The sequence below is a fragment of the Myiozetetes cayanensis genome, unplaced genomic scaffold, assembly GCF_022539395.1.
Source record: "Myiozetetes cayanensis isolate MyiCay16 unplaced genomic scaffold, myiCay2020 scf6-25, whole genome shotgun sequence".
In the NCBI taxonomy this organism is placed as follows: domain Eukaryota; kingdom Metazoa; phylum Chordata; class Aves; order Passeriformes; family Tyrannidae; genus Myiozetetes; species Myiozetetes cayanensis.
Window position 1 is genome coordinate 7,410,020 of NW_026087853.1, and position 25,399 is coordinate 7,435,418.

Genomic DNA, 25,399 nt, shown 5'->3' on the forward strand with positions numbered 1-25,399 from the left:
TTTGTGCTTTTTGTTAATAACATTTATCTCTTTCCCCAAAGTAATAATTTTATACAATATAATTTTGAAGTATCTCTGACAAAGGTTTCTGCCTGTAATACATTTTTATCAAGCTCACTGCTTGCTATCAGCTCTAAAATCTATTGAGGTTGTGACCCATTATATTCTTTCGATGATTCTTATGCATATTTTTATGATGACCTCATGGGATTACAGCAATTTATTATTTATGAAACTCCCAGCCACTTCCCTCTATCAACTGCAGATTCTGCAATCACAAGCAGCAGAAAGCTTACTGGAGGCAGACTCTCCCAGCTCCTGTGCTTACAACCTTTTTTTTTTTTTTTTTTTTGGCTCATAGTGAAGAAAATTGACTTATCCTTAAGGCTCTGTGTAGGCTTGCTACTTCACACCAAAGAAAGCTCCTTAATTTATACCTCCTGAGGTGAGGTACAGACATTCAAATGCTAAGGACTATTGACTGCCTCTCTAATACAGCTGTCTCTTTTTGTTTTAGAATTAGGATTTTTTCTTTGTTCACCTGTTATTTACTTCTGTAGAAGGGCAGACATTCTGCTACTTATGCTCAAAATGGGAACTCTATTGGCTTCATTTGATAATGTAAATCTGGTACACAAACTTTTCTCCTTGTCCCAGATCCTACCTCCTGAGTGAGAAAACCAGTTTTCTATGTGTAGGTAATGACCAAATGACAATCACATGGAAACATTTCAAGGTTTATATTTAAAAGTCCAGTTTATAAACTGTAGACATTAATCATAAATATAATCAAAGTCTCTATTGGAAATAAGCTTTTTTTTATGAAAATATCAGTGCTTTAAAACCAACCAAGTGCCTTTACATTTCAAGCACAAGCAACAAAGTGTTCTGCATTGCTGACACCTATACATGAACTCATAATTTTTTGCTGTATTTCAATGCAACCTGGAACACAAGTTGAGGGGCAATTCCCAGTGTCAGGGTCACTATGCACACATAACTCCCTGTCATTCAAGCAGGACCCATGCAGGGACTGGCTGGGTGTCAACAAGAGCAATTTGGGTATGGTGGTGGCTTGAAAACCATACCTGGACAACTCCACGTGCATAAAGACTGTAAACAACCACAACAGTAATTTGGGACCAAACACAAGTGTTCTCCAGCTGGATCCAGCCCATGGAACACCAGTTAGGCATCCCTGACCTGAATAAGGCGCATTTGGAGCCAGAATGAACTCTTCCTATGACTATCAAAAAACTCCTACTAAGATTTACCACATCTCTCCTTGATGCTCTTTACCAAAGTTGAGCTTGTTGTCTAAAATGCACAACCAAGCCAACCCATTGCATTCTTATAACTTCCAGCTCCTCAGTACCCTATAGATATTGTTGGAACTAGAAATTTTTCAGTGTTCAGACCATCTTTGGATGTTAATCCCTCCTTTGCCTTGCATTTACACATATAGCAAAACACAGCTCCATTCTGAGGCGTGAAGATGCACACTGTACTATCAGAAAATATAGTAATCAAGGGCATCCCAGGGATACCAAAAGCAGCTACACCATGCTGTGAGGTGATCATCCTAATGCTCATCTCTCTCTGTGAGATGCCTCATCTCCAAGCCTCCTGCCCCTCATGCCAGCTCAAGCAAGAGGCACCATCTCCGTGCAGGTGGATTTGCAGACCCTGGTATGCTTGAGCGACCCTTTGAGCACTGCAGAGCCCTTCAGTGGCTTGCAAAATCACAGGCTGGTGATGGGCAAACGCCACCCTGGAGCTGACACCTGTGCAGTGGAGGTTTGCGAAGTGCCTGACACCTCATGGGGCTGTGACTTGTTTTCCTTTCAGCTCCTCAATCAACCTGACAGGAGCTCGCTTTGAGGTTTCAGTTTTGGCAGCGCCAATAAAATCCCCTTGCACTGTGAGATTTCAGGCTCTGTTCCTGCTCATTCTCAACTGCTGTTTTTGTGACACTGCTCCACACCAGGGCAATTACTGATGCTGTGTGGGACACATTAAATTCCTCACCAAGGAGTGTGTGGTGACATCACTGCTGTGTCTCCTGTAACCACCTCTGCTCCTCCTCTGTAACAGAAGATGCTCTGGGGCCTCCAGCTCGTTTCATTCCCACCTTTTAATTAGTTCAGACATTTTCCAGGGGTGATTTTCATATTGTTTTATGGACATCTTTCTAGGCAGTTCATCTTGCCTTCCATTAGAAAAAGAGCATACCTGAGAAAAATGTCAGAAATGTGACAGTATTTGCTAACCTCTTTTTACCCATACTTCTCCCTCCCTTCCCAGTATTTTCACAGGATATTAATGTCAGAGAATGAACTCACCTGAGTGAATAGTATTATACAGTAGACATGCAATGTACATTTTAACCTACAATGAAACCTGTTCTATCAGTTGAGGACAATGAGATTTGAATTCTAGGGTGTCAGGGAAATACAGTTTTTCCTGAACTAAAGGGATTGATCAACCTTCTTCCAAGCAGGGAAAGCAGGAAACCTGCAATTGCTGAATGATGAAATCTGAGTTTTCTGAAGCACATATTTACTGTTGCACCTTGTCTGGGTTACCTCTACCTTGAGTCTCAGTCATCAGATTTTGCATCAACAAATCGGTCAGCAGTGGCATGCTGTGGCTGCAGGGTATTTTTTTAAAATAGTAATCGTGCGCTTCCTTGTATTTTCACTTCCTTAATTTTTCTTTTCTTCCCTGAGAATAACCAGATTTAGCTGTCACTGCCAGTTTCCACCAGCAACTCAGGTGCTCTCATCAGCTCTGCCTGTCTGCCCAGAAACCCACAAATTGCCACGGGCAGCCTCCAACAGCCACCTCAGACCAAGCTTTTCTCTACAGTTGATGTGCACTGCCCTCAGGATTTGTTTTATTCTGAATTCACTTCAGCAAAGAGAAATATCTTTCCCTGTCATAATAAGACATGCTGATGCATCAGCATTTCTGGTTTAATAAGAGAGAAAAGCAAAAAAAAAAAGAATAAAGAACAGTGACATTTAAAACAGTGGTAGGAAAAGCAAATATCAGTCTCATCATTTGCTTAACTGCTATTTGCTTGATGGGATGGATCTATTGCTTTCCTTACCAGAGGGAGAATATAATCTGCAATTTGATCATTTCTTCTTTCTTTTTTTTTTTTTTTGTGTGAATCTTGTTTGAGCTTTTCCTTACATTCATTTCCTAATGCTTCCAGTTTAAAACCATTAGAATTTAGACAGTCTCATAGCAGGCTGTCCATCTACCTATTAATAAAACAATCATCTTACCTGTAATAACTGATCTTAACTCCATACAGATATGAAGAACCATGCCTTCTCTTCAGCAGACAAAGATCTGTCCCAGAAAGATACTTACATTGTGTCTCATCCTGTGAGACAATAATGTGCAATGATCGTTGAGAAAGGAGGCTGACAAAAATGTGTAGGAGAATTTGGAAAAGTGAATACTTGCTTTGTACTGGGTTTTGAAATCCTATAGCCTCAAATTGTTATGATAACTTCCTTCCATTCTTTATTAAGTAATACCAGACTTTCAGGACATAAAGTTTCCCTGTGTTGCTTGAATCTTTCTAGAAAGAAGTAAATGACTTCAAGAGCAATACATCTGAGGAGGGGGGATGTTCATTCACCCTTTCACTGCGTGATGATATATGACAGGGAGCATCAACCCAAGCAGTTCCAGGCTCATCAGGGTTGCGTGGATTTTTCAAATTCTCTCTCTGCCTTCTCCAAAAATATTTATTTTCCCCTCACCATCTGTGCAGTTCTGACAGCAAGATTTCTTTAGCTCTTTCTGTGGCAGCTATTGCCTCCTGAAGCATTAATTTTACACCTGCACTGAAGGTGCTTCTCCCATTGCTCAGTCTCTTGGTTCATGTAGATTCTGCTCCAAGTCAAATGTTTTCCCTATTAGAAATCAGCTGAGAACTCACTGTTCAAGATTGTCTCTACACTTCAAGGCAGAGCACTTATTTTTAATTTGTTTAGAAGTGATCAGATTAAGTCCTGAAATTACATGCCAGAATTTGCTCGCTTGCTTATTTTGCTGAACTTGCAGCCTTTTTTCACCATCTTTATTGTTCAGTATTCTAAAAGACAAACTTTCCCTTGAGGAAGCACTATTAACATCACTTTGCTGACACAGATCCACAAGAGCCACCAGAGACAGCTACATATCGGGAGAGAAAAAAGGGTTTATCTGTTTTTAAACACTCCCCCTCACATTCACCCTCCTCCAGCTCTCCCACTCTGGAGTTCCCAGCTGGGATCCTGGGTGGACCAGTCTGCCTGCCAGCAGGGAGCCCAGATCTGCCACGCGAGGCTGCAGGCACGTAGTACAAAGTGCAGTGCTGTAACCTCGCCAGCACAGCCACGGAGGAAGAGCAAAGGACTTCTAAAAGTACAGCTGGTCTGATTTCAGGATATTAAAAGTTAAACCTGTAGGTATCAAGGAAAATAGGCACACGGTTTCTTTCCCAGGACAGCACCCATCTTCCAAATTATGTCTAAACAGCACAATTCTGTTTGCTCAATACTTCCTTATCGTTACACAGACTTAAAAAAAAAATAAATATATACTGTGGGGAAAAATATTTTCATTCTAAAATGGATATATTTACTGAAACTAAGGATGCATAAAAAGGACACTGTAGGACCACTGAAGTCAGTAAGAGTCTTTCTGCTGACGTCAATGAGGTTTTGGATCAGATTCTAATTTATTGGATGGATTATTTGTTGACAAGTCTTCATTCATCTATAACAGGAACAGACCATGACATAAATAAGAATCTGGGCAGAGAAAACGTATTTGTATAAAAGTATTAGGCCAAATGTTCAGACTGAATAAATTGGATCAGCAGGGTGAAATGTGACACTTACATGGACAGAGACATATGGCTTTTCTTATAGGAAGGACTGAAAAAAGGCCCAGATGAAAAGATGTGATTTTAGCATTTCCTGTGGCATCTACAGCACGTAATGTTACAGCATGGGGGGAAAAATATAAAGGATGCTGTCAGCACCAGCGTGGAGTGACTCATAGTTCTCACTGGCATCAGTTTGGTACGTGCAGAGCCATTCAAAGCAGAACAATCAACAGGTTAACCTGCAGCAAGGTGGCTTTCAAAAAGACAATTGTATGCCCCTGTCTAGAAGGTTACAGCAATCTTATTCTCTAGGAGTAACATTTCATTCCTGGCTCAGCTGTCTGATTTTCAGTGGAATGACACCTCCAGTCACCTGCAGACACTCAGATGTAAACAAAACGATAAGGGATAGCAGAATCCAACTTTTTGACAGCTCTGGAATAGTATGTCATGTCATGTAACTTATCTCAATGCAATGTATAGAAGAGTGTGCGTGTAATACTATTATCTCTGTGAAAGTAAGTAGGTGCCCATAAACATAATTTTTTGAGATCTCAGGGCTGAGAAAATGACTGCTTTGAAGTGCATGGAGTACTAACTCTTTAGTTACTAGCAGCACGCAGATTCCCTTTTTATCAGCCAGACCTCTCACTTCTATTACCAGTATTTGGTTAAGGCAAGACATTTCTTGGTCAAAAAATATGTGTAAAATAAGAGTTACACTCTAAGCTTTCTGCTTTTCTTTTCTGCAAAGAATTTAATGGGCATCAATGTAATCAAAAAGTCCCTTTTTAGCAAAAACTGTCCCCTCCATACATGTATGAGAGTTCTGATTTTGTACTTGGAGCTGCAGGTTGTTTCCCTTCCTTCTCCCCATAGGACAGAGACAAGGTCAGTATTTGAACCCTTGCACATTCATTCCCACTCATGGAAGATCAAAAGACTCTCCTGGAAATTAAGAAGAGAGGAAAAGAGCACATCAGTCAAACTCCTTCTGAACAAGTCTGGTTACCACTGGAAATTTGCTGAGAATGAAAGTTTACTGCTCATAGAATTGCTATGAACATCGGAAAGTAAAGAGCCTAACCTTATTCCAGACAGTTCTCTCTAACTCCCTGGCATCTGTCTTCCACTTAAAGTTTTAGATTTAGCTCAGCTGTCTGCTTGAGGACATGTGAAAGATTGTTGGAGTATACTGCAGAGTTTTTTAAATAGAGGGGCATTAAACAACTGTCTCCTTTTTTGTTTTTAAACCAGAAATAATCCACGCTTTTCTTAGAAAAGGAAGCTATCAAGTCTTACGTACACAGTAAAATTAAAACTAAATCCAAGCCAAAGATGGGTATGACTTCTAAAATCAAAACCTAACAAACAAGCCACTTCTTTGGTTACTAAAGCCCAAAATAAAATTTGTAGGTAAGGCTTCTCAGCTGATGGCGAGACTTTCATCAGACACTTCCCACTTGAAAATCAAGGCAATAAAGTGTATAAGAGTTCATTTTCTTTGGGCACCAGTAATTTACTAGAGTTAGTGCCAATGAGCCTATGGATTTAGCCATTACCCACACTACTTCAGACTAAAATGAGTGATTAAGTGTGGAACAAATCAAAACTTGTTGCACCATGTTATTTACAGAATTAGCTGCTATTCTCCTGTAATAATCAACTGTGTTTCCAGAAGCTGCAGGTTCACAGGGACTGTTCCTCATTTCCCACTCAATTCCAGTCCTTACAGTAACAACAGTTAGCTGAGTCCAAACACTGGTTGGTGAAATCAAAGCATGTGGCTTGCAGGATATTAGTCCTATCAGTGCTGATCTGTGGGAAGGTAAAAATGACCCAGCCACATAGGCTTTGGTGTGTCAGCACCTATGCAAATTCAAACCTGTACAATTAGCACAGCTGAAGCCTTTCCACATCACAGCTGTTCACACCTGGGCAGTGTCTCTTCCCAGGCTGGTTTCAAGTAGGTGTTCAAGGCCAGGTTAGCTGGGCTCCTGGGCAACCTGGTCTAGTGGGTGGCATCCTTGCCCAGGACAGGGGGGTGGGAATGAGATGATCTTTAAGATCTCTTCCAACCCAAACCATTCTATGACACTCCCAAAGTTGGGCTGTGAAGTATACAGTGCCAGAGGTGCTTGAATTGACTAGTAACAAGAACAACACCATACCCCAGTTAGGTAAAAAGGAAGATCCCCTCCAGCAACTCCCTATGCCTTGATGTAAGAGGCAGATACACTTATCCTGATCAGCTGGCACACTGAAATCCTTTTCATGTCCCCTCTTCAGTCACCACTCTCTACAAAACAAGATTCACCTGGGAGGGAGTATCTCATCTGTTCCAATTTAGACACCTGAAAGGCAGTTGACTCTGTAAGAGATGAGAGTCTTTTCCTGTTATGATTCATCTAATCCTGAAATAAATTTAAGGCTTTGACTTCTTACACACTTATTCCTCACTCCTCTATCCACTGAAATCTGCATCTGCTCAGAGCACACAGAAGTTCCTGCAAGGCACAGGTGTTTGCCACCCCTCAGGCAGAACCAGGAAAGGGCTGATGCTTGCTCAGGCCCTACCCCAGGGTGGGTCAAGATGTGGCAGAGATGCTTTAGGGCTTGGGAAATGCTTCCATATGAGTCACAATAAGCAAATCCTAAGAAAGAGGGAATAAGACATCTCGTGATTTCTCAATCTTGCCAGGCAGATTGGATGAGTAAGTGTGTATCAGTATACAGGAAAATCCAACCCTATGTTACCTTTGCAGTGATTCCCCATAAAAATTGCAAAGGGAGAGCACAGTTGATATTTTTGTTCTTTTCCTCTGGGAATTTCCTTATCATGAATCAGAAGCAGTGGGAGTCAATTCAGTGGGTTTTTTTCTTATAATTAACATTTCACAATATGTCCCAGCATGAATTCTTCTTGTTCAGTGTTAACTATAACACACTTCACGTTAGCTGAAATACAGGTGGCAATGACACACATTTATTTGTTGATTATTTTTCCAGATACAAAAATACGTTGGTCTAGACAGAACATTTCAGTGCAACACTGGCGGCACGAATATTATGTGCTTTATGGATAATATATCTATAAAGAGAAACTTAGTGAACTTGAATTGCTTTCTCTTTATTTAGCACTTGGGCATGTAAGTCAGGCACATATGCCTTCTGTGGTTAAAAGAAGAAAAATCCTCATTAAGTTACACATGTAATGGCCTCTCAAGGTATGTGAGTAATAGACATGAAACCTGTTCAGATATGCTGGCTCAATGATTTTTTTTTTTCCCTACAGCATGCATTGCCCTGCCTCACAATGATTTATTCAAAATATCCATTAATTCAGAGAAAAGAATCTCAAGTGGAATGAAAAGTAAAAAGCCTAAAATCCCACTGGTGCTAATAAAGCCAAACTACAAGGAAGCAAACCTTGCATTACCTATACAGCCAACACCATCACAGACTGAAAAAAGTTAAAGGAACAAGAGCTTGATCCAAATGCTGTAGGTCTCTGTTCACAACCATCCAACTGGGTTTTTGCTTAACTTCACAGCTAAATAAGGACTGGACATCAGCAGAACCTCACATACTCATTTCACATATCAACTCATGCCCAGGTTAATTCCCCTTAGCTTAAATCTCTACAAAGATCACACCATGCTACAAAAGACAGAGGAGGGTTCCAGCAAAGCCTTTGACTCTTACCTCTTATGAATTAAAGCAATGGGTGGAATGTGGCAGAGCGCCTATCCTGCACTGTATTCATCTTTTGCATTGTGAAAGGTGTGACACCGTTGCTCCACAAGCATAACATAGAGTAACACAGGAGGCTAAAAGAATTCTCATTCAGCAGTCTCAAAACAGGAGCACAATTAGGGTCTGATTTCATGAACACCATCTCACCAACAAAATGCAGCAGGAAAAACCTGAATTTGCAAGTAGTCAGGACAGCAGATTGAGATGCTTTGATGTTCCTAAGCTGTATCCAAACATAAAGACAATAGCACACATAAGAGCACATGGGCAGAGCAACAGCAAGTTTTATTTTCTTCCAAGCACTGAGTAAGGAAAAGTGATATTTTGTGTTTGGGCTACGTGTTTTAATGCATGGGTACTGGACCAAAAATCACCTGATTTAATGGGGAATTAAATCAATACAAGCTTTTGCATTTAAACTTATAAGTTCACTGTTTACCTGTAAATCTATTGTTTACTCAGACTTCGCAAAACACAGTGTGAGCAGCAGTAGCAAACCCTCAAAATGATGATACAAAAGAATTCAAAAGCTGAAAATCAGTGAAAGAAATAAAGAGAAACTCCAATCCTAGATGGATTGAAATGTTTGACTCCTTGTTCCAACATATAAAATAGGTTGTGCTAAAAGCAGGAATGAAGAACAATTACCCTTTCCCATGCTGGCACCAGAATACATAAATACTACACAATCTTACATGTGCTTACTCCCACTCCACACTCTGATTTGTGTTATGGAACTAACCCTCTTTCAAAAATAAAATTAACAAGACCAAAATAAAATAAAACTACTAAGCTGTCCAAGGTGACTTTTTCATTCCATGCTGTTTTGCATACATTTCTTTTTTCAGGGCTTTTCTAGCTTTTGAGTAATACCATTACCACATATTGACTTTCTCTCAGTTTAGCAGCACCATACATCCCAAAATGATCACCACATTTTGCAAAGGAAACAAGGACTTACAGTGCACAATTCATGCTAAAACCAAAGTGAGAACACATATTCCAAACTCTCTCTATGCCACAGTGTTGGTACTACTTATTTACAAGCAATTCTGTATTCAATGTCATCTTCAACAACAATGTGAACCTATATATACTCCACAGTGCCTAAATGTGTTTTGTTCTTCTGTTTCCAAAAGATGCTTTGATTGCATCCAGTGTGTTTGGTGAGTACCCCTCACAGCAGGCATTCCCTAAATACCCCCAACAGAAACTTTGAAAGTAGCCCAACTACACCTTCACAGTTATGACAAGGTTCTCCTACAATCTATACATTTTAAAAAAACCTGTTTTGTGATCAGTATCTAAAGTTTATGGCCCAGTTACTACTCAAATCAACCACCCACAAAATACAGCCTTGTCACGTGGGGGAGCAAGTCGTCTCCTTGATTGAAGGGTTAGAGTTCAGAGTTACAAACCATCCTTTCCACTTGAAAATCTCAGTCTACAGGAGCTGAATGACTTTTAAAATGTGAAACAAAACTCATTTAGAAAGTAGGCAGGTTTTCAGAGAAGCTGTCAGGAGGTGACAAGAATGTGTGTGACACAGAAGTGCAACCATTGCACGGCAGAGGAGGAAAACTCTCTGAATCCCTCCAAGGAGCTACTATATTCATCAGATCTTACCAGTGAACTGTAAAACAGACCAATTTTTATCAATTTCCTTACAAGCCTTGTTGCTAATAGAACCACTTTTAGCTGAAAATCATTTTGCAATTGTTTTGTCACCAGAAAGCATTGTATGCAACCCCCCTCATTTTGCTAATGAGAAGGGACTGAGTCACTCCAAATATGACAACGACAGAATTTGCTTCTTTTCTAAATGAGAAGATTTCTACCTCCCAGGTGATTCGTCTTTCCAAACAAAGAATCTGACACACATTCAGTTGCAAGGGTTTTCTATATTACTATTAATGTTATGAAAATAACTGTGCATCAGAGCCTGGTAAGTTTAGCTGAAAATAGTCAATAAATTATTTAGTTCACAAAATGTCATTATGTGTGGGGTTTACTTAATTGAATAGAATAATTTATGGTAAAACCTAGAAAAAAGATCAATGCAGATGGCTTGTGAGAATGATTGAGTTTCAGTGAAGGCAATTTGATTTTTATCCCTCATTATAATAATGTTAAAGGGAAAGCATCAACTTTGGTAAAAATCAATATTTGATGAGTGCCTAGGCCATGAATTTTAACTAGAGGTAGAACTGAGGTAGGCAGAGGTGTAAATAATTAATAACTTCCATACCCTGAACAAATAACTGTTTTGTTTTGGAACAAATGCTTATTATCCAGAGATCCTTCTGTTCTCATAAAAGATAATTTAGTAATGAGTGTTTGATTTTTGAAATTCTTTTTTCAAATTGACAAGTGATCCTAAAAGGATTCTTGAAATGCATTTAAAAAAAGGTTTTTACAGATGAATGAAGGCTAAAAAATACAAATATCTTACTTTTCCAAGTGAAGTAACACATCACTCATTTTTCCCTTTCTCTGTACACTAGAAGAATATTTTCCCCTTTTCCATCAACAGCTATGATGGCTAGAGACAGAATGAATAAAAAAGGTACACTCTTCATGAAAAAATAAAATTGTAAATCAAATCTTTACGCAACCTTGTACATGGGCTTGCAGCTGTTAGAGTTGTGCTATAAAAGCAACCTGTAAAATCTATTTAAAGAGCAATATTACTGTGAAACACTAGCCATGTAAATTTTTTATTTCTGGTTTGGTTTTTTTTCTGTAAAAAAGGAAGCATGATTGAGTTGGTGTGAATGTAGCGTATCTGTTTATTTACCTCCTCAACTGGACCCTAAAAAGAAATCTCAGATTTTTCTAATGAACACTCTTTCTCACTGGATCATCCAAGAAAGAATAACATGGGGTCACATCTCAGTTCCCTTCTCCCTAGTATAGTGGGAAACTTGCTCTCCCACTGACACTGCACAGCACTTCTGCACTTACACGGATTCACTTACACTGTCCTCCATTATCTCACATGAGTAAAATAGCTCATCATGGCACGTACAGGTGTACCACCAAAAAGGAAAAAAATGTCTAATTAATTGGTATTAACGATGCAAGATTCTTCTGTTTCTTTTTTATAGAGACATCGGTGCCAGGCAAAAACTCAAAACCAAACCATTGCGTGAAGGGGCTTGAGATTCTCATGTGGTACCACAAGCGACATGCACCTCTACATTCAGGAAACTGTGAAGAAAACCAGTGCAGACTGACAGTTGGTGGAAAGAGGACCTCTAAGAAGAAAGAACCAAGTTCAAACAGATTTGAATTCCCACTGTGATTGCTTAACTGAATTACGCAGAAGTTGGCTTTTTTTGCCTCTTTTTTTTTTTTTTTATAGTAGCCAACACTGCTTGAGAGATCATACACATGCATGTAATTTCATGGGTCACATGCCATTGATATCCATTAGACTCATGGCATTCCACTTGACTGGATCCAGGGCTGGAGAAACTGTTACAAAGAAAAGTGACATCCTTCAATAGCATTCCAGCAAAATAACAGCAAAATTCAGAAAAAAATCCAGCAAAATTCGCTGGATTGCTAAGGATTCAACAAGTCACTGATCTTTTTATTTTTTATTTTCCACTTAATCTTTGGTTCAGGTTGAAAGCACTGACTGTAGTCTTCAAAATGTCATATTACCATCAATTTGTACAAAAGATTACGGAATATAAAGATACTAAGAGATAATAAAAGATGGAAACCCTACACTAAGAAACGAGGTTTGGAGGCATATTGCTGTCTTTGCAGCAGAATTTATGTAAGATTCTGCTATTTAATGTACTTTGGAAATGTTTACATCAACCTGTTAAAGTTTCCTCTTATCACAGAGAAACATCCCATATGTGGGCTTGAAAGGCAGCGTTCCTCACAGCAGGGATTATAGGTCAGAATAATAAAGCAACTTCCTGCAAGGCTTGTGAATCTTCTGTTCCATGCTCTGAGCCTTATGGATATCATCTGCTTTTAACATTTACTTTTAACATGTGATCCCTTTTAACATTCATTTCTCAACTCCAATTTCCTTGCCATTTGTAGAATGATCCAATATGGGATTAATGCAGGTACCACAACATTTAGAAGTATAAATCATTTAAGCATGGGTCTTGCTATGCAAGCAATATGAAACAGATAATAGCTCTGATAAACCCTATACTATGTCTTCAACTAATTTCCTTTGTTTATTCCCAGCATCCTCCTGGTTGTGAACCCTGCCACTCCGTCTAAAGCAGCCTTTTCTTGTGCTGAACAGTTTCTTTCCCTACAAGCAGAGTTCTGCAGGCCATTGGTTGAGCAAAGGTGCAAACCCCTGGCAAGATAATTCTATCAGCCAAAGCCTGCACTCATTTGCATGAGATTACACTCCAAGCCACTCCACAAAAATCAATTCACACCTCCGTTATTTGCCGTAGAGTCGCATCAAGAAGTGAGAAAACTAAAGTGATGGAAAACTGAAGCTAAAATTCATCTCTGCATTTTTATTTCTGTTGGTTCAGGCCACATCCAAACTCTATTTCTTTTAAGTGCCACTGACTACAAAAGAAGGGGTAGGCTACAGATACATTAACATTTGCAAGGTTTAGCTCAAGAATTCAGCTACTGTAAATTGGTTGGGACACAGTACAGTTTATTCTTTACCTTGTCTAAAGCTGATGGCATCATCTAACCAACACAGAGTAATCCTGAGTGTGTGGAGGGAAGGAATATGTTTTGGAACTATAAAAATTCTAGTACTGATGCTTAGTTAGGAAAGAGCAGAGCTCAGCAGGCTCACAAGGTCCTCACTTCTCATCTGCTGCCCTGCCCTAGGTGCATCCTTTCTAGCGCCCTGCAATGTGGTGTGCTGGAGCTTTCCTTCTGCAGCTCTCAGTCTGTGGGGAAACAGGAATACAGGTGTGCCTTGACTCACACAGCACTTGCAACTTTGTTTTCTTGTAAAAAAAAAAAAAAAAAAAAAGAGGAAATATCCTTGTGCAGAATGGCCTGCAGAAAACTTATCTAGGAAGTTTCCTCTCACCTTCATGATTTTACACCCTCTGTAACTTCTTCATCATTAAAGATACTAACAACAGTTGTATCCCCAACGTGCAAAAATATAAAATATGTCTGTCTTGACCAGTTTTCCTCCAGAGGAATCCCAAGGCAAAGGAATATTGATCCCACAGACTTGAAATGCATGCTGAGTGGCACAAGCAGAGCTACACAGTTTTAGACATTCAAAACATCAAATTTAGTAATTTCTCTGTCCTAGAAATGGTTTTGCTGCCTAAAATACCCAGCACTGGGTGAAGTAAACAACTCAAAAAGCACTGTTCTTTTTCATCAAGACTTGAGATAACTATTCCAGATCTTATCACATAGTGATACAGAGCACTGCAAAATTTAGATATATACTATAAGTAAGAGATATATACTATAAAGTAATCACCTGAGGTAAACCCTAACTTACACCTAACATCCCAGGGCCACTTTCAGACCTGGGACACTTGAGGGCCATGTAACTCACTTATCACCAGTCCTGAGTCAAGCACAGGTCACACAGAGCAGAGCATCTGACTTCTGAATGTGCTGCCTTGGATTAGCTTGCAAAGTCCAAAATGTAAATCAGACTGGAGAAAAAAGGTCTGCTTCTTGCTGCTTTGTATCAGCAAAATATGAGTCTGAAAGCTGTGAAGAGGTTTGAGCCTGAATTTACTGTTAGAGAAACGAGTAGAGCTAGAATCTCAGTTGTAAAACCTCCTTATGATATCAAACACATCTAATTGCTCTCACCCATGCATAGTCTCTCTCACTCTGAGCATGTCAGACATTTAATCTGTGCCAATCAACCCAGTACATGTGCCAATCATACAAATATTAACAGGTTTCTCAGCTAATGAAAAATAGATTATAAATTGTCACTTTATCCCAAAAAGTAAAAAACCTAAATATATATCTAATTTTACTTTGGGAACAGGAGTAGAAAACAAAATGTTTGTTTATCTTTTTCTTAACAATTGAGATGAGACAAGTCCCACTTTGCCACAGTTGGCACAAATGATAGCTTTTCCTGCAAGGGAGTCAAGGAACTCACAAAATATACCAAGTTGGAAGGGACCCACAAGGATCATCAAGTCCAACCCTTGGCTCTGAACAGGACCATCCCCAAGAGTCACACCATGTACCCGAGAGTATCTTCCAAATGCCTCTTGAACTCTGGCAGGCTTGGTGCTGTGACCACTTCCCTTGGGAGATGGTTCCAGCAAGCAACCACACTCTGGGTGAGGAACCTCTCTATAATATCCAACCAAAACCTCACGTGACACAACTTCAGGCCTGTCGCTCCGGGTCCTGTCACTGGTAACCACAGAGAAAAGATCAGGGCCTGCCCCTCCTCTTCTCCTCCTGAGGAAGTTGTAAATGCAGTCAGGTCTCCCCTCAGTCTCCTCTTCTCCAGGATGAACAGACCAAGTGTTCTCAGCCGCTCCTCACACGGCTTCCCCTCGAGGCCCTTCACCATCATCGCTGCCCTCCTTTGGACACTCTCTAATAACTTAACATCTCTCTTATATTGCAGTGAGCCCCATCCCAGGTGCAGAACCCAGCATTTTCCCTTCCTGAAATTCGTATGGTTGTTGATTGCCCAGCCCTCTAATTTGTCTAAATTGCACTTTCCTCTATTTTGTTGTATGACTACGATGCTGACCATGGAGTGTACAGCATTTTAACAGGAGTTCATGTGTTATAAAGCAGTTTCATGAGCAGGTCTTCACCCTAGTCTTCTTCAGTTGGAAGCTGTACTCCACCATATCCCATTGCAACCTTCCAGGACACTGAAGAGTTAAAGAGGTTCCTAACTCACACTGAAGTCAGAATTCCCTTTTATAATCAGACAAATTAGACCTCAAGGCAGATATTAAAAAACACTTTTTCATGCCAAGGGAGACACTTACAGACTATGGTTCAGTTTCTTTCTGGAAAGGTCTTCAAGAAGCATTTCTTTTTTTGTTTTCTATTGATCACAGAAGAGAATGTAGGACAAAGCCCTCCTGGACAAGATTGATTTTTTATGAATATATTACCAATTCCACAGAGGGAGGACTTCTGAAATTTCCATTAGTGTCTATATAGGTTTAGAAATATGTCCAAAACAACATTTTCTCAACCTGTTGTACAACACAGATTTTGAGTGCACTGGCTTGGTGTGCCATTATTAATTAACTTGCCACCCTGTTTGGAAGTCCTCCAAGCAATCTGAAATGGGGCTACAAACTCTGATCTGCCTAAGTCTGCAAACTTCGGGTCTCAGAAGGATTTAACTGCTATGATTTTTAATAATCTTATTAATAGCCCATGATGAATTTATGCCCATTAATCCAGAAGTTGCAGGAAGAACAATTAAAAATTCTGAGTATATGCTACAACCTGAATATATTATTTAAGCACACATTCCAATCACTGGCCACAGTATAAATCATACAACATGAAAAATACATCATAAACAGCTTTGAAAATTTCAGATATCCAGGGAAAAAAATCCCCCAGAAAAAGCCTCAGGAGACAGTTTATTGTACAAATAAAACTCTTGCAAATCACTGATGGTTTTCTACTAAACATCAAAGCTATTCAGTTTATAATTTCTAATTTTTACATTAAAGTTTGCATAGATTTCTTACCAAGACATTTTCTGAGGAAATGGCATAACCTCACACTTCCTCATTTTTCTTTCTTCATAGTGATTTTAAAAATGGTTTTATATTTCTTATTGATGATAGAAGGGTAAACTGCCTTTTTTTCCCCACTTTTTCTTTTTTTCTTTCATCAACTTCATATAATATTCTTTACAACCAACTTAGAAAAAACACTGGGCATGTCCCAAGAAATAATCTAAATCATAGATCTCATAAGAGTAATGCCATACTTTACCTCAAGCAATGCCACATGCAAAAGTGGACATCTGATTGACAACCATATTAATTTTTAATGCCAGTATTTTCAGTTTTAGCTTTTGCACAAGACATTTTGATTATAATATACTGTTCAGTAAAGGCACTTGTCACTCAAAAGGACAGAAAAACATACACAAAAAGATGGAGTAGGTGTTCCGAGAATACAGAAAAATGAAAAGAAAACATCACCATTTCATCTCCCAGTATGGATCACCACAGAAGCCAAGCTGTGGAATTGAGCTGGAAAAACAACTACAGTGCCACTCAGAAGACAACAATGCCTATTTGTTCAAATGAAAACCAAAGATGCCAGAAGAGAATTATGCAGGACTGTAGTGGAGACAAGGGTACCCAGCCCTTTTCCTTCAAGCCTTGTTTTTTTTTAATTGATAGCAGTTTAAACGGACTGTAATGTTCTATTAAGTACATTTCACATTGTATAGACTTTATTTATAGACAGCCTATACTACACACTCACACTATCCACATATTAGTCAATTTTATGTTTTGAGTTAGCTTCACATAATGATTTTGGCTGAGATTTTCCAAAGCAGCTTGAAGATCACAATCTTAATATGCTGCTGTGATTTACTTTCTGGTTCTCTCAGGGCATATTTTTTATATAAAAAGTCACAGAAAGACTTACCAGCTTGCATGTTACAAGGTCAAGAAACACTTAAGAATGCAAGTGAGGGAAGCAATAATGCCCTCAGATCATTTCCCTACAAGTATTAATTAATAAAGAGAATTTTGGTTTCTGCCAGAGAAGTTACAAATCGTTATTGAACAGATATAAATTAAAGAATCAACAACAATTCTCACTCATCCTGTCCACACCTGCATTACATTGTACTATAGACTGAAGTATCACATCTCTACTTACTACATTTAAATTTCTTGCAGCCAATGACCCACTTTAAGAATTTTTACACTATTGCCTTTAGAATAACCCTCCCAAATCAAACCTATTCTGCTCTAGATAGGCTTTTGTGTTGAAAGGCATTTTCTGAAGTAGCATTTATCAAAACTCAAACAAATGATAGGACAATCTAATCAAAACATTGAAATGACTGCCTGATTGTATTTTAAAAATCATAACCTAATTAGAACAGAATTGATTTTTCCGTTAGCATGAAATTAAAACTAATTTCCCTGCACAATATTTACTCTAATATTCCCCAGATGCAAATACAGAGTCATAAAACATTTCATAAAAAAGGTTTTGTAATTGTTTCCTGATTTTTTTCATTACATCATCAATTGCATTTATCTTTCTAAACTATCCTTCTTGTTGTCTCTCTGAAAAATGCGTTAATGAAGGGAGAGATGATGAAACATCACTGAAATTCTTTAACGGCTCAGATACCATGGGCAGATAAAGAGGTATTTTTCAGAGGATACAGTCTTTTATTTCCTTTCCTAGCCGAACCTGCTGCTGAGATGACTTCTTCTAAATTAATGTTACACTCAGGCTGATAGACAGCAAAAGGTGGCAGACACTCCCTGTTCAATTTCTTTCAAAGAAATAGGCTAGAAAAGTAGATTTGTCGCCAAAAGAAATTCCTCTGTCATCCTTCAACATATTCACAGTTTTCTCATTCAGTGTCATGTCTGCTGCCCTGGGCTCTTCCTTTCTCTTTGCCACATAAAAAGTTCCCGAATTCCTGCCGTGTATGGCATTTTGTACACTGGAAAATTGAACACTGAGACACTACCTCACTCTAGCACAGACACAATCAGATTTATAGGACTATAATTTCATTTGCTACGATGGCTGCCTTAATGAGGAACGAATGTTTCTGTCCAACCAGGACTATTCCTAATGTAATATACTTTTGACCTTGAACGTTCATTCGGTCTGTGTGACCAATGGCCAATGTTAGGGAGTCCATTCTCTTTAAAGCCAAGGCAATGAACAAAAAATGTTATATAAATATCAAGGAATTGTCTAATTGTCTGAGGAAGAAAATTAATTACAGAATAGCTCCCTCACAACTTTTTCAAATTTACAAACTTATGTATGAACCACATCACCTTCTCCAAAGAGTAAGGTTATTCCCAAGCAAGTGACTCTGTTGCAACACTAGAATGTTGAATATTTTTCCAGTTCCTCACAATTTCAATGGAACACGCAGTGTTCAAAAGGAAAATCAAATCCCAGAAAACTCTGGCTTGCTCTCTTTTCAGGAGGCACCTTTTCTTTTGCCACCGGGGAGAAGCAGAAGCCTTTTTTTATGTATATAGACCATTAATTTGTAAAGACAGGTTTTCTCACACTAAAGGACATGACCATATCACGTCATTTGCTCTAACAAACAAAATAAACCCATCCTCTCAGATTAGGACAGTTCACACACATCCTTATTATTGTAAAACTGTGATGGCAGCATCTCCCAAGGCAGGCTTGATGAGACACCCTTGTGGCAGAGATATATTTCTGTACTTGGACCACAGGGTCTCTGGACAGGACCTGGTAAGATTTTTACTACGTGATCATACAGTTTATCAGGCAGGGAAGTACTTTGGTCTTTGAGAGAGATGTGCCTATTTGTTGCAATACTAATAAGAAATAAATGGAATCAAGGGCTTGGGAACTTTGATTTCTGTTCACACCTCTGCCACAGACCTTAGAGAAATCATTTCTTTCCTCTTTGACTCAGTTCCCTGAATGTAAAATGAGGTTAATGATATTTTTATCATATCCTTTGTCTGTTTCATCTACTCAGAATTCAAGTTGCGGGGGAGGTATGTGGGGATCTCACTGCATAATTCTACAGTAGCCACTGTAACAAGGACAAAACTCTATTAGGGTGTCTGTTCTCCCCTGCCACCCATATAAATTTGATAAATCATCTACTATTAATCATCAAGGCTAAAAAAAATTAGCACTTCACAAAATGGTGATAACAGAGAATGATTCCAGCAATATCCCTGTCATCTATCAAATAATAATAAAAAAAATAAAAATAAAAAAAATATTCCCCAAACAAAAAAAAGTCAGGATTTTTTTGGTGGAGGAACATGTAGCTGACTGATCCAAGAAAAAAATTCCATCAGCAGAATATGAATTCCATAGATGAGTAAATTCCTGTTCTATCTGCTTTTATATTTGCTCTCTATAATTTCTTGAAGGAATTGATGAAAGTTTACAACTTACTATGGATTTATTATTCCAGAGATATTTTCGTTATTATTTTCTCTTTTGAATGGGGCTCTGCAGATCATAAACACAAGGAGGCTTCTGCAGAGAACTAAAGAAGGCATAAAATTGTTTTAAAAATAATGACCATGCAATGAAGGAACCAGGATATGCATATCTCCCATTTAAGATGCTACTGCCTAGACTAGCCAACCCTTTTTTTTTTTTTTTAATAGATTAAAATCCTGTAATGTTAACAAGTACTCAAGCTTACTCACCTGCTTTGGGAACTCAGTGGCATGAGTGCATTTCACTGCAAAACACCATTTAGTTTTGTGTTTCTGGCACTCAGCCAGCAAGGGTTTACACATTTTTTTCTCATTGCACAAATTCTCTCATGTTGATTGCACTGTTTGGCAGGCCATTAACTGAGCCTTGTTTATATTCACCTTTTTAAAAATGTATAATATTAAAAAAGCAAACATGTATTTTCCCAGATCTTTGCCTTTAACACCAACTTACTGCCCAGCACTGAAACTTGCAACAAATTCTCTTTGTGAATGGGCTGAGCCAAGTCTCTCACTGGTCCGTGCAAGAAGCACTTCCAGTGAAAGTGGTCCTCAGGAAACAGATCAACAGTTTTCAAATGTACATTGCAATTCAGCACCACAAAATACCGTTGCCATCCTGGATAAATACACCATTATTTAAAATCCCTTGACTATATTACCTGCTAATCATACACTCTGGTCTAGCTTTATACTACATTAAACCTATCACAATGTCTGTCTTGGCTGACACTGACTATCACAAAGAGACTCTTTTCTTTTTTTTTTTCATGAAATACGTTATTAAAAGAAACACTGGAAAACAAGTATTAGAAATTCATCCAATGTCTAGAAACCATAGACCAGAATAATACAGTAGAAAGTTATCACGAAAACTTATATCTTCTTGAAGAGGCAAATGTAAGTAAAAAGAAGTTCTGGCAGAGAGGCCACAGAGTGTCATGGCTGTGCACAAAGAAGGAATAGTCTGAGATCTGGCAATGGGAGAAGGAGCATTCATGGAAGCTCACATAAGATGTAGAGTCAGTGCATATTCTCTCCAAAACCAAAAAATGCTGGTGGGTAACACAGAGCCAGAAGGAAAAGTTAAACCTTCTTCTGTGTTTGCATCTTGCTCTTCTGATTAAGCATTTAAGACAAAAAATGGAATAGGGTCTCTCCTATGGACTACAATAAGGCATTTGAGAACATGAAACCAGGAGTACCGGTTCACATGAAAACTTAAATATCAAGCTTTGCCCTCTTCAGTAAACCCACAAAAATAATAATAAATGTCTTTTGTCTCTGCCATCTCTCAACAATTTGAAGTGTTTATTATACACCAGATGTCATGTGAAGGATTTGGGTTTCAAAGTGACATGAGAGACTTTGGAACAGCGTGAATTCTAGGACAACATATTGTGTGTGTCTATCCCTATCTGTCATGGTAATGATAAGAAAGGGCAGGAATGCAGGGGCACTTGCTCCTCTCCAAATATAATCACCATGCTCAGAAATTCCTAAATAACAGCCTCGAATCACTTGTTGGGGTGAGCAGAAATTGTAATCCTTGACTGGCCTAAATTAGCTTGAGACCACCACATAGGAAGCCTGTCAGGGAGAAATCTGACAGCTCCAGACAGCGAGGCTGGGTGTCTCATCTTACATATTCATCACCCGAGGTACCACTCAACATCCCAAGCAACAACTGTGCGGGACAGCAGGACACATCGGAGCCCATCGCTCACAAGCGACAAAGAACCCGGGGCAATTGTTGGATAAGGAGGAGGACTCTCAGAGAAGGACAGGCAGTGTGAAATTAGGAAATTAAGGAACTCGACAAGTAGAGGAAGTAAATATTGGAGAGATTTTTAAGGAAGTCCACGTGCATTGTTTAATTTGCACAAGTTAATACTTTCAGAGGGTTAGGATACCATAAAATAAATGAGTGCACACTGCTTGAGGTCTCCCTCTTGGAAAATGACAAAGATCAAAGACTCCCTGCCTATTTTCTCTCTGAAAAATTGAAAATTAATTGCCTGAATTCACCTACCAGTTTATTCAACTCCTGCCTTTTCCAGTCATACAATTTGCATTGACTGACAGATACTTTTAAAATGCTAACATAAATAGCTGGCCTAATACTTCATGTCAGGGTATATTTTAATTGGTAAAAAGCAATCATCATCTTTGTTGCAGTAGGGTCATTCTCTGAATGTCAGATATCAAATTAACACAAAAGAATAAGGTCCATATCAGAAAAGTTGTGTATACACAGCCTGTGAAATATAAGGTAGAGAATAAGATTCATCAAGATTGAAGAGCAAACCCAATTCATAATGAGGACAATGGCATGCAAAGTGTTCCTCATCTGTCATAAAAAAATTTAAAAAAATAGAAAGACAGAAGGCTAGGATTAAATCTATAGAACTGAGGTTTTAACAAGTATATCATGTGTATACAGAAGTTCACAACTCCACCTATGCTACCAAAGCTGAGCATTTGACAGTAACCCCTAATTAGTCATAGCTATGGCTGTCAACAGTAGAGGCAAACTCAAACAACTCTGGGTGGTCTCTAGGTTGCCTGCCCATTACTCACACATTAACATAAATTAGTCACTCACCTGTATAACAACATACAACATAATATTACACTATATAAATGTGAGTGTGAAATATGAAGCCTTGGGGTGTTGCCATTTATGCCTTTCAAACAATTAAAAAAAGGACCTGTTCAAAATCTGTGCATATTCTCTAGTTGCCCTGTAAGTAGTTGATTAGGTTTCATGAATATGCAAATTATAAACATTGCAGTGCATCCTTTTACTTTCCCTTCAGTTCATCCCTGCACTAATAGACCTGGGTCTACATAAGTTAAAGGTGCAACAACTATGTATTTTTGGATGACAAATAATGCCAATATAACAATTACCAAGAGGGTGCAGTTTGTGCCTGCCAGCATCCTGCCTTCATCACCATCCTTCACAGCTTACCTGGAGCAAAGTCATGTCTAGGGCTTTAGACCAGAGTCTAACATTCCTGTGAAAACCAGAATTGTGTGAGGGACCTGCGGCCCCTGCTTTGTCATACAAAATCTAGTCTCTGCTTCAGATCATGACTCGAATCTTCGAAGTCAGGAATCACGTACTCCCTTCCCAGGAGTAACTACCTTTAACAGCTCCATTACTAGAAGTTACAGAAGGTTTCCTGGAGCCTGAGGGTTAAAACACTGGATATTCTTGTTACCCATAAATATCCAATCAGTTGAAAGTCTCTGCCACTGTGTGAATAATGGATTTTTGCTCAGCACAGGAACTTAAAGGAAAAAAACTCCAGTGTTTCAAGGTGACCTTAAGCCTTTTTTCCCGCCTGGTTTATTTCCAAAAATTTTATATAGCCCTAGATTTGACTTATTAGCCCTAAAGAAATCTATGAAAGCACACCTTCAAACAGAACTAAAATGCTTCCTTTCGAAAGTGTTGAAACCAGCTATTGGTATTCTCCTCCATTTTTTTCTTGTAGCTGAAGCAATATGTTTAGATTTGTCCTGAGTTTGAGCTGCCAAACTGTTCTTCTCAGTGAATTTACTCTTCAAAGTCTTTTTTGCCTATCTCTAATCATAAAAGATTTCCAGTTCCATGATATTTAATCTTACAAGTTCACGTGGTAACTATAAGCTTTTTTTTCCATTTCAGCAAAATCATCTCCTTTTAAAAGTTCCCAACACCTATAAAATATACTTTTTTGTTGTTGTTACCTGTCTACCAGATCGACTTCTCATTATTTTGTTCCACTTAGGACACAGTGAACACTGCTTCCAGGAGACAAGATCATTAAACCAATTACAATAGATGTGTATGGATTATACCAATGTACAGAGTGTTGCTTAAAAAAATAATAATAGTAATAGATAATCTTAAGAAACGGAGAATGTAATTTCTGACCAATTTCAAAATGCCATCTTTATCACAATTCTACCTACAGCGAGTGAAATCAATATATGGATGTTGCTGTAAAATTAATGAGTTTTTCAATAGCCTGTTTCAAGCCTTTTTTTTTTTTTGGGGGGGGGGAATCATCTGATTTTTCTTTTCCTAAATTGCATAGACAGACGCATTTGTTGACTAATGCTGCACCATAGCATAAGAAAAATCTACAGGAGGATTTGTTCCCTGTAATGATCTCCACCAGGCCTACATTCTTCTTTCTCTGCACAGATAGACATCAAAATTAAGTACATTGGCTTAATTCAGTTGCCATTGTAAGCTCAAATGGGATACAAAGTGAAATCAATATTAGTGAAATAGATCAGACTAGAATTGGAAGGTAATATAATTAGGTTGGCTTGGCTATACTTTGTAGTGCTTATCTGTAGTATTTTAGCAGATAGAATATGGCTATCTATTTTTTGAAACTGCAGGGGGTTTTCGATGCTGTATTGTCTTTATTTACTTCACTTTGAGGGAGCACTTCCAAAAGACCTGTCTGTCCATCTCTGTGGGATTTGGGGTTGACGTATCTCCCCTAGCAATCTGGATTTTGTGCTTACAAGGGAGATCTACTTCTTAAGCAAAAGCATTAAGAATTGTTTTATTAGCACAACACAGAGAAAGCTTTATGTGTTCTGGTTGTAGGAAATGTGCCCTTTACCTTTGAATACAAAGCATTTCACTGTCTGACTGTCTCAAAGCATAGAAATTAAGAACACGGGATCTTGCACCTCTGCTTCTCAGACTTCACTCCAGCCCCATCAAAACCTCCCCCATCACCTGGACAGCTTTACTGCTCATCCTCGAGATGGGGGATGCAGTGCAGGTTAACATCCCTCTAGGGCTCTCAGGAGATTAGACAGTCCTCCTGCATGGTTTCTTTGCTCCATTCTTCTTGGGCTGAGCTGAGATGCAGTGCCAAACTTCAGCTTCTGCACAGAGTTTGTCTCCAATTAAAAAAAGTGATTTCTGAGCAATCAAATGCAAAGTTGTGGGTTCCTTCCATGCTTCTAATGCACAAAATTTGCCCCAAAGAAAGGTGAATTCATTCCTGAAACCCAAAGTGTATTTTAAGGATGACTGTAGCTACTTAATTATCTTGGAACACTAAAGATTTAGTAGAGGAAAAATTCTTTCTAAAGATGATATAAGGAAGCTACATATATTGTGGATATACACCCTTTTTGATTGACAGAAAACGTTAATGGTTTTAATGCAAGGAAATTCAAACAATTTTCAGATTTTGTCTAAATGTGAAGTTTAATGTTCCCTGAAAAACCTGCTGGATATGCAGTGAGAGTTTTATTTCACCAAGACTTCAGCATGTCACATCAGGGCACAACTCCTGTAACATGGTAGAGGAATGTACCACCCTTAGGTCATACCAGGCAAGGCATTCCTGCTATTCTCACAAGCCTTGCCCAAGGTGCCACAAGAGCTGGTGACAGTTAAAAGTAGCCTGGCAAAGACTTTGAGCTAATCACTGAGGAGCCTTCCTCTAGTGAACAGCTGGCTGAGGAAGGAAGCATTCCTGCTTTCCCCACTTCTAAGATTAATGATGAAGCCCTGAGCTTTTTAGATAGAATTCCCTTTCATAAATACAGCATTAACTCCCTTGAA